Genomic DNA, 18,558 nt, shown 5'->3' with positions numbered 1-18,558 from the left:
ATACTGCTGTAAGCTGTACTTAACCCCTTAAGGAAATCGAGTTTGTTTTATTGCCTAAGCAGTTGAAGTCTTGTTATGTTGTAGTGACACAGTCTCTGTCAATGTATGTTAGTCATAATCCATCGGATTAGCTCGGGAGATAGAGCGTTTGACTGATAATCTGAGACTGCGTTCGGGAATGGGATGGAGTCCCGTTTGGGCTGATTACCTGGTTGAGTTTTGTCCAAGGATTTCTTAAACTGGAAGGCGAATGTCAAATAAACCAATTACGAACCCTCGGAGTCGTCTTGCCAAATATCATCTCGGTAGTATCAAATCAATCGGCAGTAGATGACCTCGGAATAAAGTGTCGTTAAGCAACCGTTTAAAAATGTTAATTCAATGGGTTTTTAGGTTAGTACGAAGTTGTGTTAATACAAAGACATCCTTGCATCACGAAATTGAGGGAAAGTTCACATTGTATGTAGTACGTATAATTTATTAACTTTCAGCCTTAGAGTTAGTCATATCATCTGGTGTTCACACAGTTTACCCATCTTCGGTGGTCCAGTAGTTAGCATGCTACGCGTTGGTACGAAGTGCGCGGATTCAATCCCAGACGAGAGGGTTTGGATTTTAAATGGCGATAAAATCGTTAAAATTGTCTCTTTTAGGATTACATTTGAAGACATTATTACAGAAACAGCCCGTGTCAAAATTGCTATTTTTCAGGAGAACAATAAAAAATAAAAAGAACAACACATATCAGCTGTTTCCGTAATACTGATGTTTATTCAGGGACCACTTTATTTTTACTAACATTTTTAACATTAACCTGGCTATACACGGAAACACTGTTACCCCACTCCCTTCCATTACAGGAGTTTGGAGTTGCTAGTGCAATATGTAAACAAATCATTTTACTAGCTCTAGGAGGAGAGAAAATTAGTGTATCCATTTATGTTACAGGGAAATATAGTATTACGATTTTCAGTTTGGTCATTACTTTACAGTATTTTATCAAAAAACAGTAGAATAGTAACAATTTTTTTTCACAAAATCAAGTCTTCAGGCGCTTATATGTAATGTCTACTTTATTCAGCATATTACTAACCTAATTTATTCCTGAAAATTTTGTGAGCACTTCCGTAAGAAACTCCAATTTCTACAGCTAACTTCTTGACAGACTTATTACGACCTCGCTGCATCCTTTCTCTAACATCTTCTACAGCATCTTCTGTCACCTTTGTTGGCCATCTTACACTTTTCTTCCTTTCTGTACACTTTGTTGCTCTAAATTTATGTACCAGATTAATGACATTTCTACGAAAATATTCCGTAATGATATAATCAGGAAATTGTAAAAAAAGAAAAACTGTTGTTCACTTTCGGTTATATTGTAATTCCAGTTACCATCATCGTCCTTCATACCTACAAACAGTAAAACAAAACTCTTGTTTAAATAATGCTGTTAAGTACCGTACCGTATTGTAGGGTACCGTACTTTCGGTAACTCTAATCTTCACTTGTGCTCAGACCACACAGATAAATTCAGTTATGCTACACACCATACTAGTGTGAAAATAAACTTTAATAATATAAGCTTTTTCTTCTATAGAAAATGCAACATATTTCTGAAACACACTGTACTCTGTACTGTTTATTTCACTGCTAGCAACAGCGGCCATAAGTTTGTGTGACTGACGTTAGCAAGGACATTAGTGAAAGAGGTGAAAGTCAAGTACATTTAGAAACGCAGGTGCAATAAAAATTGAAGTAAAAATAAAATGATGTCCCTGCACTTGTAGCTATTGCAGCTGACATGAGTCGTTTTTGGAGTCTATCAACATTTAAAATATAGCAAATGTGTCCTTAACTCAATTTCTTTAAGCATTACTAGGGCTGTTTTTGTAATAATGCCTTCAATTGTAACATTAGTCTACAAATTTTAACTTTGAAAATTGTGCCGATATGAAACATTGTTACTATCCACATATTTGCCATGCTGAATCCAAAAATGGAACCCATTTTTCAGCAGAACCCTCAGATTTTCAGTTATTACCCTTATTACACTTCTGAAAAGTTCGATACTAAGCAGTTCCACATTTTTAATATCTAATGCAGAATGCACAAACATAGTCTTCCACTATTATAGTGGTGTTAGTACTAAAAATAAAGTATCCTTCATGTTATAATGATGTAAATGGCTATTTACATTTACGTAGTGGAAGGCAGGCATCGCTTTAAAACACTTTTTTGTGTATGATGAAAGCGTTCCCCTTGTTTGTCACGCACTGCAAACAAGTTTTTAGGAAAGAAATCTAAATGAGAATGTAGGAAGTGAATTTGACAGATATCCTGTATCCAAAATTCTTATAATTTTGAAAAAGATTCTGAACTAGTTCGTCATGATTTTCTTCCTTCTTGTTGCCGAGGGACCCATTCACAACACTTTTAAATGACTCCCATGCTGCACGTTCGTTTGGAGTTAATTTTTTCTAAAAAAATTGGTCACCCATCACTTTTTAATCTGAGGTCCAATGAATATTCCTTCTTTTAACTTTGTATCACTCAAACTAGGGAACATTCTTCTTAGATATTTCAAACCTTCGCATGCACAAACTCCAGAACCTGTAACTATGAAAAATGGTTATAGATCCTTATTTATGTTTCTAAATACTGAAACATTAGCATCTTTATCCAGCATCTTCCATTCCTGAAGACGAGATCCTAGAAGCTCAGTCAGCTGTTTAGTTAAGTACAAATCACGTATACCAATCATTGAGTTCCAGCTATATTATTAAATGTGGCTTTTCTTCTCTCTCTTCATCTGGGATGTAGACGTCATCCCTTGGTGTAGAGGGCTGCACATCATCAGATGACGTTATTTCAGATTCCGATTCTTCTTGGTATGTAGAAGGTGGAATGGGAACAGGTAAATTTTCTCCGTGAGGTATTGGTCTTATGGCAGACGGGAGATTAGGATACTGAATGAGTCTCTTATTTTTTTAAGAAAATCCAGTAACATTGATTAAGCAGAAATAACAATCATCTTAGTGATTTTGTTTGCTTACACCATACCATTGGTTCGGAAAGTTTTTAAAACTACGCTTTTTCTTCTTCATTTCATTTCACACAGAACAGCTCACACTACTAACAAAACCTCTACACTCGAACTAAACAAAGTACAGACTGTCTCTGTTTTCATTACCAGGTACCCTATAAGTCTATCTTATCTTTCAAATATCAACAAACCATGATTCAGATGTGTCAAGTGAACAGGGACTTGGCATAATGGATAGAAACCAAAGAAGCGCTGCTACATATATACTAGGTATTGAAAAATGTGCATAAATTCTATATTTACAACATTAAATTATTGAAATTTATTTCATGTGTACTTTGTTAAATGGGAATACGTATGCATATTGTGACAGCGACGTGAGATTCGAACTCACGACCAGCGTCCCGCGAAAGCAGATCGCGCGGAGCACGGAGGAATGGCGCGCGGCGAAGAGGGGAAAGGGCCAACGCGGCGAGAGAGTGGAGCGAGAGTGCGCGCGCATCTGGTGCTGGTAGAGAGGAGAGGGCTCTGGCTTTTTCTGGAGTGCCATCTCTAGAGACGCGTGGAACCTTCGAGGCTACGTCGCTGTGGTTATAAATTACGGACGCGAAGGAACGACAGCAGTTTTCAGTTATTCAGTCAGTGAGTAAGCCAGAGCAAGCAAGCCAGACTTGTGTACCGGAGTTCGACTCGAGTGTGCGTTCGCAACTGCGTCAGCATCTGAAGGCCTGAGTTCGAGTGCAGTGGACCGCAGTTGGAGGGACCTGAGTTCGAGTGCAGTGGACCGCAGTTGGAGGGACCTGAGTTCGAGTACAGTGAACTGTCTCTGAAGGTCTGTGGTTCGAGATACTGTGAACTCGAGTGACTGAGATAGAAGAACTGTGAACTGAGAACTGGTAGTTCTGATTTGTAAATAGTGCTTTGTAAATATTTGTTAAGATTAACAGTTCATTGTTGTTCGTACTAGTCCAAGTAAATTGTCATTGTCGTCAGTGGAGTGCTATAACGAATACTGTGTTGAGTGAAGATCCAATTGTTGACGAGAGCGTTTAAGGTGAATTGTAGAAAGGAATTATTGTTGTGACGAATAAATTACATTGTTGTAACTAATAAAATTCACAATATACAAAATTAAACGTAGGCACCTGTGGCTTCCACCAATTTCCTCAAGCGGCCGGTAATGGAATCCACAGTCTTCTGGAGGAAGTTGCGTGGGGCATTGGTGATAATGTCCCGAATCCGTGATTCCAATTCTTTATCGTCTCTGGACGGATTGTGGCATTCCTTCCTTTCTCCATATGGCACCATCTCGAACGAAAACAACGGAAATCCACACTTCATAGCGAGCAGCAATCTGCGCTCTCTCGTGAACACATAGGTGACCGACCATCTTTGCTATTGTTGCACGAACTGCCCCTCACAGCCACCATCTATACTACGGACGAACAAAAGTTCAAATTCTATTTAATGATTTATATATACACACAATTTTCATTATGGTTCCATCGATATTAAAAATTCTACAGCCAATTAATAATACCTAGTTATTTCCCGCCCGCACTGTATTTATGGCTATTCATAAAATATAACATTGTTGAAGTGCTCAGAAACCTGACGTGATGGGAAAAATATGATTACATATTCGTAATCAGCGCATCAGACTTGGTAATAATCAGCATTCTGTTTGTCGGCACAAAAAATGTTGTAGACTAGTGTAATCAATCTCTCTTTTTTGTACTAAACAATAATTATTGTTTTACACGTACGAATATGTTAATTTTACAACATATATATATATATATATATATATATATATATATATAATTTTAACTGGTAATGGAAATTACGGAAAAGCGGCTGAACGGATTTTAATAAATGACCGCTCATTTTGAAGCTTGGAACCCAAAGTTTTTTCAGAAAAATAGTACTTTTCAGTGAAATGTCAATTTTCCTACATCATTTTCCTATTTTCCAAAATCCATCTGTCGTCAGTTTTGAGAACTAATTGCATTTTAGCACATTTTAGAATAATAATAAGTTCATTGCATCCTTTCTAAGCAGACGGAAGTTTCAAATCAAAGAAGGAGCAGCTTTATCTTCTGTCCATGAAGTAAATGCTGGTCTCCCTCAAGGATCGGTCCTTGGGCCTAAACTTTACAACATTTATACAGCTGATATTCCTACCCACCCAGAAACTAACATCGCGCAATTTGCCGACGATACTGCTGTCTTCATAACTCATCAGAATCCCTTGTATGCAGCCAGAACCCTGCTAGTTCACATTTCTCTCTTGGAAAACTGGTTTCAAAAATGGCGCCTGACCTTAAATGCTGATAAAACACAGGCTATCTGTTTCACGAAGTGCAAGATGAAAAGAATCCCTAAACTTACCCTATGCGATAAAGAGCTGGAGTATCAACCGACTGTCAAATATCTTGGCGTAAGTCTGGACCAGAGGTTGTCCTGACATCAGCATCTCCATCTGATCAAAGGAAAAGCCATTGGACGCATAGTGCATATATTTCCGCTATTAAAATCAGGTGCCATAAGCATTAAACGGAAATTATATCTCTATAAGGCTTTGACACTGCCAATTATAACATATGCTGTACCTTCCTGGGGATATATGAACAGCAATGCTTATAAACCAATACAAGTTGCACAAAACAAGGGTCTTAGACTGATTCATGGGTCTGCCTGGTTTACTAGAACATCTCAAATACATGAAGATTTCAATATGCCATATATACAGGAACTTCTTATTAAAATTATAAGGAAGTTTTACAGTCGACTTCAAAGAAGCCCAAATTATTTCATTAAAAGAATTGGAGACTATAATGTAGACGACTTCAGACTGTATAGAACGCCGAAAATGGCTATTTTCGATATTGGATAATAATCTAACTGGTGGTCTTGTGATACAGTGTAAGAAAGCACAAACAAATTTCCAAACTTTTTCAAGAACATCAACGTCTTTGAAGTAGTTCGAAGAAGAGATTCTATGAAGTAATAACACAAGGAACAAGAACATAATAGTGCAGTCAGGGACCCAAGAAGTCCGATACTGCAGTTAAAAAAAAATAGAATAAAACAAAATACACACTACAATAAACAATAGGCTATTACACGTAGGTCATGACCTGCAGGATTGATGGCATATTTAGAGCTCAAATTCAATTGGTTATTAAATCTTCGAGACTTACTGAAATAATTTACATGTCTGATTCTGCGGTGTGTAATTTTCTGTGTACAACTGTGTATTGGATATTAAAATCTACAAAATTTGAGGTGGTTTGATGACATTATTACCATTAGAAATGAAATATTATTATAGTTAATGCCATGATGTGACTATTTTTCATTAATTATACATATTAATGTTATATTGATGATATCAAAGTGAAACGTTTTGGGATTATATAAGTAGATGTAGAGAATAATATGTTAAATTAAATGTTCATTTCTATAATTTACTGAGTAGCGGCTATATATATATATATATATATATATATATATATATATATATATATATATATATATATATGTGTATATATATATATATATATATATATATATATATATATATATATATAAAACTGTAAAACTTACGTAAGGTAATAATATTGTTATTAAAAATCAAATATTTTTATAGTTATTAATCAAGTGGAGTTGGGTCTTCTTCACATACTTAATAGCGGTGTAGTATAGATATTTATATGAGTCATTCTCTTGCTATTGGTTCGAGAGAGCACAAAAATTCCAGTTAATAATGAAAGACCAAGAGGTATTACTTATAAAATAAGAGACCTACAAAATTCTGTAGTTTCTCGATCATTTCAGCACGGTCTCTTAGCAGGATACATTTCAAGGTAGTTCACGAAACATGCAGCAGCTATACCAAGATGCTCTGTCTATTGTTCGAAAGCATAGCAAACCTGATTTTTTTTTTAACTTTCACCTACAATCCACATTGACTTGAAATAGCTATTGCTTTACTCCCACATGAAAAACTCACTGATCATTCTGACATTGTTACTTGCGTTTTCGCGTTGAAACTCAAAAACTGAAGGTGGATAGTTCAAGAAAAAATATTAGGCATTAAAAGCCATTCAGAGGGAGTATGTTTCATTATTATGGAAGTAAATAACTTTCAAAATGTCTGATATTCTTCGTTGAATATAAATCTGAAAAATGTTTATTTGAACGTCTAATGAACTTAGTTTGCTGCACAAGCCACTAGTTATAGCTATTATATTAGTAATATTGCTTTACTGACTCTATTTAACTGTTTATGATATAACAGTGAAACTCTATTTAAATTTTAATATTTAAATCAGTGATGTTAATAAACTGAATGGTATTATGATACAAACAGTAAAATATATATAAAGTAAATTAATAACATAATAATAATAATAATTATTATTATTATTATTATTATTATTATTATTATTATTATTATTATTATTATTATTATTATTATTATATTTCCCACGAAAACATTTCCATAAAATTGTACACATTTATTAATACTTGTACATTTGGTATACTTTGTCCTTCAGGGCAATTCCTATTTTAGGAGAAGTTTGTTTACATACATAAAACTTATATTGTTATTGTTATTATATAGGGTTAAATGTTAGTTATTATAAACTACACTCTATAGTTATTATCTCCTACTTCTAAAATTTAATTCACTATTTGTATTCAAGTAAATGTCCGTTTCATATGAGAAGAAGTCACTGTTCTATATTATCAAATATGTTCATGCAATCATTCATATTACAGAAAAAAATGAACACTGCAACAATAGAAAATGTGTGCAAAAATGTTTTATGAACGGTTTGTTTACAGGAATAAATAAAATTACAAATAAGGAAATCCGAAATATGCTCTTGTATTCTCAACCGTCAAAAATACTGGCGTTAGCATGTATAGGTAGGTATTAACAATATCATTAACATTTTACGTAATTATTCTGACAAAACGTTACATGTGAAAAGTCACAGATATGACGAATTGTTAATACTGATTAGTCACGGATATGACAAATTATTAATGTGTGACGGATTATGGTTATGATGCATTGTTAATATGTGACGAATATAGCATACGACGAATTAATTGTGACCAATTTTTCCGCTTCTCGTCCGTATCTTTCAGTTCCTGTAGTATCCAAATGATAAGCATTAGGGCCTACATATGATTTCGATAAGTCTACAATTTCTGTTTCATTATTATTAAAATAATGCATAGGCTAAAAATTCGCTACACATAGCTTGTGCGTAGGTTGTACGCGGTTATACTTCCATACGTGTGGGTCGAAGGTAAGGCAGTGCCGGCAGCAGCATCCCGGAGACAACTTGACTGCTCTCAAATTATAGATCTCTTATTTTTGGAAGTTGATTTTTTCCTTTAAGTTCGTGTTGCCAGCTATTAGCCTACTTCGTTGTATTTTACTGTTTATTAAGAGCAGTTGTGTATACGAATTTTCAATTTTGGATCTTCATCTAATGATTAAGGAAAGTTTCTTTATAAAACAAACATCAGGAATTCACCACTATTTCATTTTATATTATTATTATTTATTAAAACTGAACCTTAGAATCAGTCTTGCTGTATGTTATTAACGCAATCAGTGTGGTTTCTAGGATACGAAGCCTGCAGTACTGAAACTAAATACGGAAATATCTGTTCCACTGTTGCACCTCGCAGCTCTCTGAACCCGGATCTCCGGGATGCTGGTTCTCATTGATTTCTCTCTTCTCCTCGTGGATTATTAAAACCCGGCCATTGTTTCATTTCTTTGAGACTAGGGACGCATCTTTCCTCTCCACTGCCATCTTGCGGGTTATTATGCAATTACCCCGCGGCACTCCGCTCTTGTTCATACTATATATTTCTCTTCTTTTTATCCACAAAGCAAAGAGTGGAGTGCTCTGGAATAAGCAAAACAGCCGCCAGCATTTTCATCTCGCTCCGTTGTAATTCAGGGCAGGCGCTCGAGTAATGCGGCAGGTGGGGTGAACCCCGTTTAAATCGTTTTTATCGAATTCCGCGAGCCTGCAGACGGGCTGTTCAATCACACAAGTCACTATTCCAGGAGAACAAAACCTTGTACATAATATTTCAACTCGTGTTTCTGTTATATATTTCGAAAGTTCAGCCGCTATCTTTCTTGTCAGTCAGAGGCCTCTGCGTCTCAAAAGATGTTGACCTGTTGTTACAAGCTATCTATGCCCTCAAACGAGAAGACCTGCTGATACAAGCTATCTATGGCCTCAAACCAAAAGTTTACCTGCTGATACAAGCTATCTATGCCCTCAAACGAGACGATGACCTGCTGATACAAGCTACCTATGGCCTCAAACGAGACGTTTACCTGCTGATACAAGCTATCTATGGCCTCAAACGAGACGTTTACCTGGTGATACAAGCTATGGCCTCAAACGAGACGTTTACCTGCTGATACAAGCTATCTATGCCCTCAAACGAGACGTTGACCTGCTGATACAAGCTATCTATGCCCTCAAACGAGACGTTGACCTGCTGATACAAGCTACCTATGGCCTCAAACGAGACGTTGACCTGCTTATACAAGCTATCTATGCCCTCAAACGAGACGTTGACCTGCTGATACAAGCTATCTATGGCCTCAAACGAGACGTTTACCTACTGATACAAGCTATCTATGGCCTCAAACGAGACGTTGACTTGCTGATACAAGCTATCTATGCCCTCAAACGAGACGTTGACTTGCTGATACAAGCTATCTATGCCCTCAAACGAGACGTTGACCTGCTGATACAAGCTATCTATGGCCTCAAACCAAACGTTTACCTGCTGATACAAGCTATCTAGGGCCTCAAACGAGACGTTTACCTGCTGATACAAGCTATCTATGCCCTCAAACGAGACGTTGACCTGTTGATACAAGCTATCTATGGCCTCAAACGAGATGTTGACCTGCTGATACAAGCTATCTACGCCCTCAAACGAGACGTTGACCTGCTGATACAAGCTATCTATGCCCTCAAACGAGACGTTGACCTGCTGATACAAGCTATCTATGCTCTCAAACGAGACGTTGACCAATTGGAGACATCTGCTCACACAGAAAGGAACTTAGTTGGGAGTGGAAAAAGGTCAGTTGTTAATTTTGCATTGGATATTCCTGCTAAAGGACAGAGTTCTGTTACAATAAAGATAAGCGCTCATAATCGGAATGGATTCGCTCCGCGTGTTAGGATTTAGGCCTATAATATTTGCACTATTTTAAATAAATTGAGCAACACGCATTTGACCGCATCGCATCTCCCATACGATCGTCCAGAATTCTGGCCAGAGAATTGTAGACGAATTACTGTATGGGCCAAGACCAAAATAAAGAAAGTCATGACAACATATCAATTGCAAGGCCTCAAATCGCGGTAATATTGAAGGAGTAAATAAAATAAATGACGCGATACTCATTTCCAGATATAGTGCAGAACATTATGAGAAATTAATGCGCTCCCTCTAGCAGCAAATAACAACACTACTAGATCATCAATTCGTAAATGCAGGCAAGTGACTGATGCTATAATAAAAATCTGAATGTATCGAACGAATTCATTCCGGTAAGTGAACGCCTACTGAAATTCTCTGCCGCCTGAAGTCAAGGCCTACCGAACTTAATTTCTTTTAAATGTAAATTATAAAAATATCTTATGATGAGTTGCCAGACCTAACGCGTTGCAAATATTTAATGCAATGTCTCCACTGTATTTATTTTTATTTTTTGTTTCTTATTTTTATTCTGTAATCAAGTAAATCGTGTTTATTTATCACTTAACACCAATATGTATCCCACTGTGTTATTTTTTTTTTATTATTAGTCTATTATTTTTTTCTTATAGTGTACATTTTGTTCAATTGTCGGTTTCTGGTTTAATTATGTGAATCCTACTTACTTGTAATCTAGTACTAATATGTATTCTAATGTGTTTATTTTTATTTTGCTGTGTACCTTTTTACTGTGTACTGTTTTTATATGATTCATATTTGATTCTAACAACATTAATATGTATTCAACTATGTTTATTTTTATTTTATGAGTTAAATTTTTATGCAACTACCTCTTTTGATCTCATTCTGTACCTAAATCGTATTAATACGAGATTACTTAAATCCGATCCAGTTGTATGTTCAACTATGTAAGTAAGTTTTAATCCTGGCTGAGTGTAAGAGAAGGCCTTGCGGCTTTAACTCTGCCAGGTTAAATAAAACCATTATTATTATTATTATTATTATTATTATTATTATTATTATTATATCTGCGACACAGAATTGTTAGAGATTTTCTCCCAATAATAAAAAGTAAAATTAAGCAGAGGGGAAATAAACAAACAGCAAATATTGGCCATTTGTAATTTCATGAAACCTACCTGTGCGTGAAGGGAAGTAGAAACTGCACTGAGAAGCGTCCCTCCTCGCTGCGTTTCTACTCGCAGTTAGCTAGGTCCCTTACCCCCACCATAAGGTTCTTACTATAAGCTAAGGCACATACAAACATTTGTTTTTTTTTCAGTAGGTTATTTTACGACGCTTTATCAACATCTTTGGTTATTTAGCGTCTGAATGAGATGAAGGTGATAATGCCGGTGAAATGGGTCCGGGGTCCAGCACCGAAAGTTACCCAGCATTTGCTCATATTGGGTTGAGGGAAAACCCCGGAAAAAACCTCAACCAGGTAACTTGCCCCGACCGGGAATCGAACCCGGGCCACCTGGTTTCGCGGCAGACGCGCTGACCGTTACTCCACAGGTGTGGACAACATTTGGTTTCACGAGATAACGAATGACGTATATCACTGCACTGTAATTGTCTGGGAGGAAGTCTAAATGGGAGTGTAACATATGTATTTGGTAGGATAGTATTAGACGTTCCATTAGTTCTTTGTATTTTTCAGCCCTCCTTCACTCATTCATGTGTTCTGCCCAAGGGTAGGTCTTTCACTGCAAACCCAGCATTCTCCAGTCTTTCATATTTTTTTGCTTTCCTCTTAGACTCCGCATATGATCCATATATCTTTGTCATCTATCATCTGGTATCTTCCTCTGTCTCGAACTCTTCTCCTGTTCATCATTCCTTCCAGTGCATCCTTCAGAAGGCAGTTTCTTCTCAACTAGTAACTCAGCAAATTTCTTTTCCTCATTCTGATCAGTTTCAGCATCATTCTTCCTTCAACCACTCTTTCTAACACAGCTTAGTTTCTTATTCTGTCTGTCCATTTCACACGCTCCATCCTTCTCCATATCCACCTTCCAAATACTTCTACTAGCTTCTCTTCACTTCGTCGTAATGTCCATGTTTCTGCCCCATACAGTGCTACACTCCACACCAAGCACTTCACTAGTCTCTTCCTTAGTTCCTTTACTAGAGGTCCGCAGAAGAAGCTCCTTTTTTTATTAAAAGCTTCTTTGCCATTGCTATCTTCCTTTTGACTTCTTGGCAGCAGCTCATGTTACTGTTTATAGTACACCCCAAGTATTTGAACCTGTCCACTTGTTCTACTGCCTCATTTAGAATTCGCAAGACTACCTTCTTTACTTTTCTTCATATGGCCATGGTCTTCGTCTTGTTTGCATTTATCTTCATCCCAGACTGCTCACAGCTGTCATTTAGCTTCAGTAGCATATCCCTTAGTATCATCTCCTCTTCTGCTGACAACGCCATATCAGCAAATCTTATGCACTTTATTCTTCTTCCCCCTACTATCACTCCTCCCGTGTTCTGCTGAAAATAGTTCTTCACTAAATCCTCTAAGTAGATGTTGAACAGAGTAGGTAATTAAATGGTATCCTTGACGTACTTCTCTCTCTATTTCGCTTTCTTCTGACATTTCTTCTCCTGTCCTGACTGATTCGTTTCATAATTACGAAGGTTACTAAACAGCCCTCATGTTTCCCAGAAATTGGGTCACCATGTTTTGGAAAGCATCCCATGCCATCTATTCATTATTACTTAACACTGTTACGATGAGGAGTTTACGGATCTGAGGGCCAATAAATATACCTTCCTTGATTTTATTTTCAGTGATTCGTGGAAATGTAACGCAGAAAATGATTGAATGCATCTGCGTTTTTATTTATACCTTCAACGTACCAAAAATTAACCAGACTGTTTAAACATTTATGCACCATGTTTAAGAACAGCAAACAAAAATATCGCTCACAGAAAATGATATAGAATCTCACCACGACAGAGTGTGTGCAAAACTGAACAAAACATAAGGGAACACAGTAACGAAAACACATTTTCACTAACAAGATCTTCAATAACAACTGGGTAGTCTTGTTGTGAAGCTCACTTTGTCAGTAGTAAGTCAAGCTGGGTGTCTTAAAACGAACCCCTTCTCAGTCAGGGGTGGTGAAACTTTCGTGAATTATTTATACAGGACAGAACACATCCGGTCATATCGTATATCGCCAAAACCAGAACCAATTGACAAAAAATAAGGTCATATTCGTGATCAGCGACCCAAATTTATTATCCTAATCTCTGAAGCATTTTCAGTGTTGACCAGTGAAAGTGGTACAATTGATTTCCTCGAAAACCCCAAAAGAGCAACGTGTCAAAGAACGTTTATAAACACAACTGCCAAATGAATAGCTGAATTAAACAGAGTGATGTCTAGTAATTTAAAGCTTATAATATAATATTAGAAATGATGTAACATTTGAACTGGACTGTGAAATATCTTGTTGATTTTCATGTGTTTAGCGGCTGCTGCTGTTACGAAAATGTCAACTTTATTGGCAATAAACAGTGTATCACTTGAGCAACCCATTATAAAAATACTAATTTTTACAACATCGTAAAGTACTTCCTCTTCCTACCTCGTAAAGTAACAAACTAAAAGAACAAACGAGTGTCATGAAGTTTACACATTTTCTCACTATACATTTTTGCTTTTTCAACAGTTCAGTTTCTTTGTAATTTCAAATTATTTTCCTATATATGCAGTGTATATTTTTTTAACTATTTCTCCAAATTTGTATAACTAGCGCTATTCAACGTTCGGAAAATATTACTTTACTTTTACATAAACGTCTGTTCCAAATGTTTCGCTATTCCTGCTATGGCAATTGAAATAAAACAGCAATTTAAGCTATTCTTCAGTGAGTTAATGTGTGTTTATTTCCAAATTCATGCCAGAAAAACAATAGTTTTGCCTCTACAAACGGATTGACCTTCTTCAGTGTTACTGTGAACGTGATAAAGATTATTCCATCGCACTGAAAAGATACAGAACTGTGAATAGATTGAGGTATGGACCGTGCAATTTATCATCTCTATGGAGATTTGTAAACAATTTTGAAAATATTTCACAAGATTTTCTACTCACTGCTGTTATTCTCAAGAAGAAGGCTAATAATGAAGGATAAAAATGTCGATCATATCCGAATGTTTTTAAATTGGTTATACCTGAATAAATTCCATTCTACTATCAACAAAACTGTACTATTATTTTTTCTATAATCATACATATTAACGAAGTTAGAAGACTTTCAAATCTCTTTTAAATTTTAATAACCTTTTACCGGGTGAAAGGGAACCTATGATATTAATTCACAGAGCTAATAGACGAAGTCAGTGGGAACTAATTTTGTCAAGTTTTTTGATTGTGCGAAATGCCACGCGTTGCAACGCTGTAAAACTACTTGAGACGTTTTTGTTTACATTCTCCTCTTGTAAGTCTTGCGGATTGGATGATTACTCACTCGCACTGCGGAGTAATGATCTCAAGAAGCGTACAGCGCTGCAACGCGTTGCATGTCGTACATAAAACTTATTTTACAAAACTTGTTTGCATTAACTTCATCTATTATCTCTGTGAATTAATATAGTCTAATAGGTTCCCTTCCACTCTGTATACCTATACATACTGAAATCAGTTGGTATGCAATCAAGATAAAATTTCGTTTTCTGGATTGTCTACAAAATTAGAGTCTCCTTCAAACATATGTGCTTATGACAGGGAATACTGGGTTGGCTTGGTGAGGCATGAGAAATTTTCTATCTCGGAAAATTCGCAAAGAAAAGTATAAATACATATAATTCTGCTTATTGTCATTAATTTCTCCAAAATTATGGTCTAGGAACATGTTGGTCGCTCATTTCATATATCTCTTCATCTTAAACAAGAAATTAAAGTTTTAAAAAGTCATTAGAATCGACCTCTAGTTCACAGCCGTTATCTTGTTTTCGATTTAAAGTAAAGACCTTATAATTTTTTGCTAAAATTATTATATTTCATGTAAATTGTTGTCGGAAAAGTTGACTCGTAGATGCTGACTATGAACGGAATCCGTACAACAGTTCTATAGAAATCGCTGTATACAGAAAACATGTCTAAAATCATTTTTCATTATCAATGACTATGAAAACAGTATTTCCAGGAAAATTTTAAATCTATATTTAGCTGTAACAATACTTTCTTCAATCAGTAATTAACACCAGAAGGAAGTTTTTTTTTAGTAGGTTATTTTACGACGCTTTATCAACATCTTAGGTTATTTAGCGTCTGCATGAGATGAAGGTGATAATGCCGGTGAAATGAGTCCGGGGTCCAACACCGAAAGTTACCCAGCATTTGCTCATATTGGGTTGAGGGAAAACCCCGGAAAAAACCTCAACTAGGTAACTTGCCCCGACCGGGAATCGAACCCGGGCCACCTGGTTTCGCGGCTAGACGTGCTAACCGTTACTCCACAGGTGTGGACTCAGAAGGAAGTAAATCTACTACATGAAAATTATCAAATTGAACGCAACATCCACACATTTCCTGTACTGACTAACCTCTGTGTCGGATAATATGCTATCCAGGGGCGGCTTTCGAAGGGGGGCTGCGGAGCTGCAGCACCCCCAGACATTTGTGGCTCTTGTCTCGTTTTATGTTGTGAAAAACATTTCTTACACTGTCTCTATTTAGCGGCTCGAGTTTAAAAAAACATTCGCTCTCAATGACATGCACACAATCGTTAGTGAAGTCACTTCCTCCCCTGGTGCTGCCAGTGTCGTCTCGGATGCTTTGCGCGTTAGTTTTACCCCTCCTCCCTGCTGCCTCTGGCCGTGAATCCAGAGTTTCCAGGCGCTGCAAAATTTGCAGCAGTTTGTCAGTAGCGCACAGTTTTAAATACATTTTCTTTAATGTTGTAAGTATAACAAGTTCAACAGTGTTTAATTCTGTACAATATTTACAGTCTATTCAGTTCAGTACCTTAACAATTCTGAGCCGTGCCCACGACCACGGCCGTTCACCTAGTATGTCACTTCATCCGTCAGAGCGCTCTCAGACGTCACAGTATAGATAGCGCTATCAATCCCTTCATTTGTTCTTTCCTAATAACCCTATTGGCCGGTTCATTACGTCTCACGAGGATAGAGGGGGAGAGAGTTTACCTGTTTTAATGGAGATACACAGAGCGTCACTCGGGTTCCGGTACGTGGCAGATACACTTAACAAGACTTAGGCTCTCGTACGCGGGAGATATTCGGAAACAGTTGGTTCAGATTCAAGCTCTCGTCCGCGGCAGTAACATTTAACAAGACTTAGGATTTTGGTACGTGGCAGATATAGACAACGTGACTCGGGCTTTGTACGTGTTGGAGATAGATCAGTGGAGTAGTTAAATTGCGTCGTGTGTGTTTGGGATTTTAGTGGATCGTAGTTTGAAACATCGCTTGCTAGTGATACGTCTTGGGGGCAAGTTTTAGTATTTGCATCGAGTAACATATTTGTGATATATATATATATATATATATATATATATATATATATATGTGTGTGTGTGTGTGTGTGTGTGTGTGTGGTGTGTGTGTGTGTGTTTGAGGTAAATTGCTTTGGGGATTATGTAATGAGATTTGATTTGAAACGTGAGTTCATGTTCCGAGACGGTTAGAGTGATAGAGCAGCTGTTACGGTCTCACCTATTGTTTTAGTGTTATCCCTGCTCCATTTGAATATTGGTTTCCTTCGCCGCTATTTTGTTATCATATGCGTCGAGTTTGTTGCTATTTAAATGATCGTTGAGACTGGAATTATCGTCCGTTTACTTATTACCTGTATCTGTCTCCATCCCTCTCTCTCTCCGTTGGTGTTCATTTTGTAAAGTGCAGATATTTGTGTTAGTGCAATTTGCACAGTTTATGTGAGCAATATGTGCAATGGGTAATGTATAGTGATCAGTCATGTAATGCCTTACGCTGGGTAGAGTTTCTCTCTTATTGAGAGTACATGTATTTATAGTTTGGTTACTCAGATTCAATGGTATCTATGGTTGAATGGATCATGTATTAAGTTAAAGTGCTGGCTGGGTGTTGTGTTCAGATTCGTACTCAGATAGTTATATATTTAGAGAGTGATTCATGAACATATGCTTAATAGGTTAGTCACTGATTGTCGAGAGACGGCCATATTAGATTGTTTCATCACTTATAAGTGTGTTGGCCTCAGCCTTGTGATACTTACATGATTTACATATCCTGGGGATATCATTTCAGATTAGTTTGTCCTATTTTCATTCACCCATTTCATATTTATTGTTATTTCATTTTCCATTTATGTACATTGTTACTTATTATTGTTAATTATATTTGTTTTACAAATTCACGCTATTCATTTATAAAAGTCTTCCACTGCGCACATCCAATCCTTCCAATGTGCCGTCCACCTGGCGAAAGCAGCCAATATAAGAAAGATAAAGAGGAGGAGTGGATGATCGTACCGCCGCCTCCACAATTCAGGAGAAATTTGAAATTAAGTGCCCATCAGTTGAATCTCATAATGGAAAGAGCCGCTAAACAAAATACAAAGGCTCGCATATTTTTTGATAATTTATCCAGTATCCCTGCTTTCTTCTCTCGATCCCCACACAGCCTGTATTAGATTAATGTGTTTCAAAGACAATTCCATCAGCTGGGGCAACAAGATGGATTTAAAATAAGAACAGTGAATGTTGTTCATGAGAAGAAGGAGCCATTGCTAGAATATTTTCAAACCATAATGGAATCTGAAACATCTAACATAACAATAAATGAGGCAAGCACCCTGGTGCGTACTCTTGAATATCCTGAATTCAATTTCTGGCTCAGTTATTTTTTTCATTTATTGATGTATCATGTATATATAGTATACAACCAACTACAACATCGCCAGTTAGATATTTCTAAGGTTCAAATCTGCATATAAAATATAAAATTATGGTTTATTTAACGACACTCGCAACTGCAGGGGTTATATCAGCATCGCTGGTATGCCGGAATTTTGTCCTGGAGGATTCTTTTAAATGCCAGTAAATCTACTAACATGAGCCTGTCTCATTTAAACACAACTTACAAAATAAGGCGCATGGAACTAATCTTTAAATAAAGTAAGTTGCTTGGTTTATTTTTGTATGCAGCCCCCCTTAATTCAATACCCACGAGCCGCCACTGATGCTATCGAAATAATTCCCATAAACTGCTCTTCC

This window comes from Periplaneta americana, chromosome 6 (genome assembly GCF_040183065.1).
Source record: "Periplaneta americana isolate PAMFEO1 chromosome 6, P.americana_PAMFEO1_priV1, whole genome shotgun sequence".
In the NCBI taxonomy this organism is placed as follows: Eukaryota; Metazoa; Arthropoda; class Insecta; order Blattodea; family Blattidae; genus Periplaneta; species Periplaneta americana.
The sequence above is the reverse complement of the archived record's forward strand: the minus strand, read 5'-3'. Positions refer to the sequence as shown.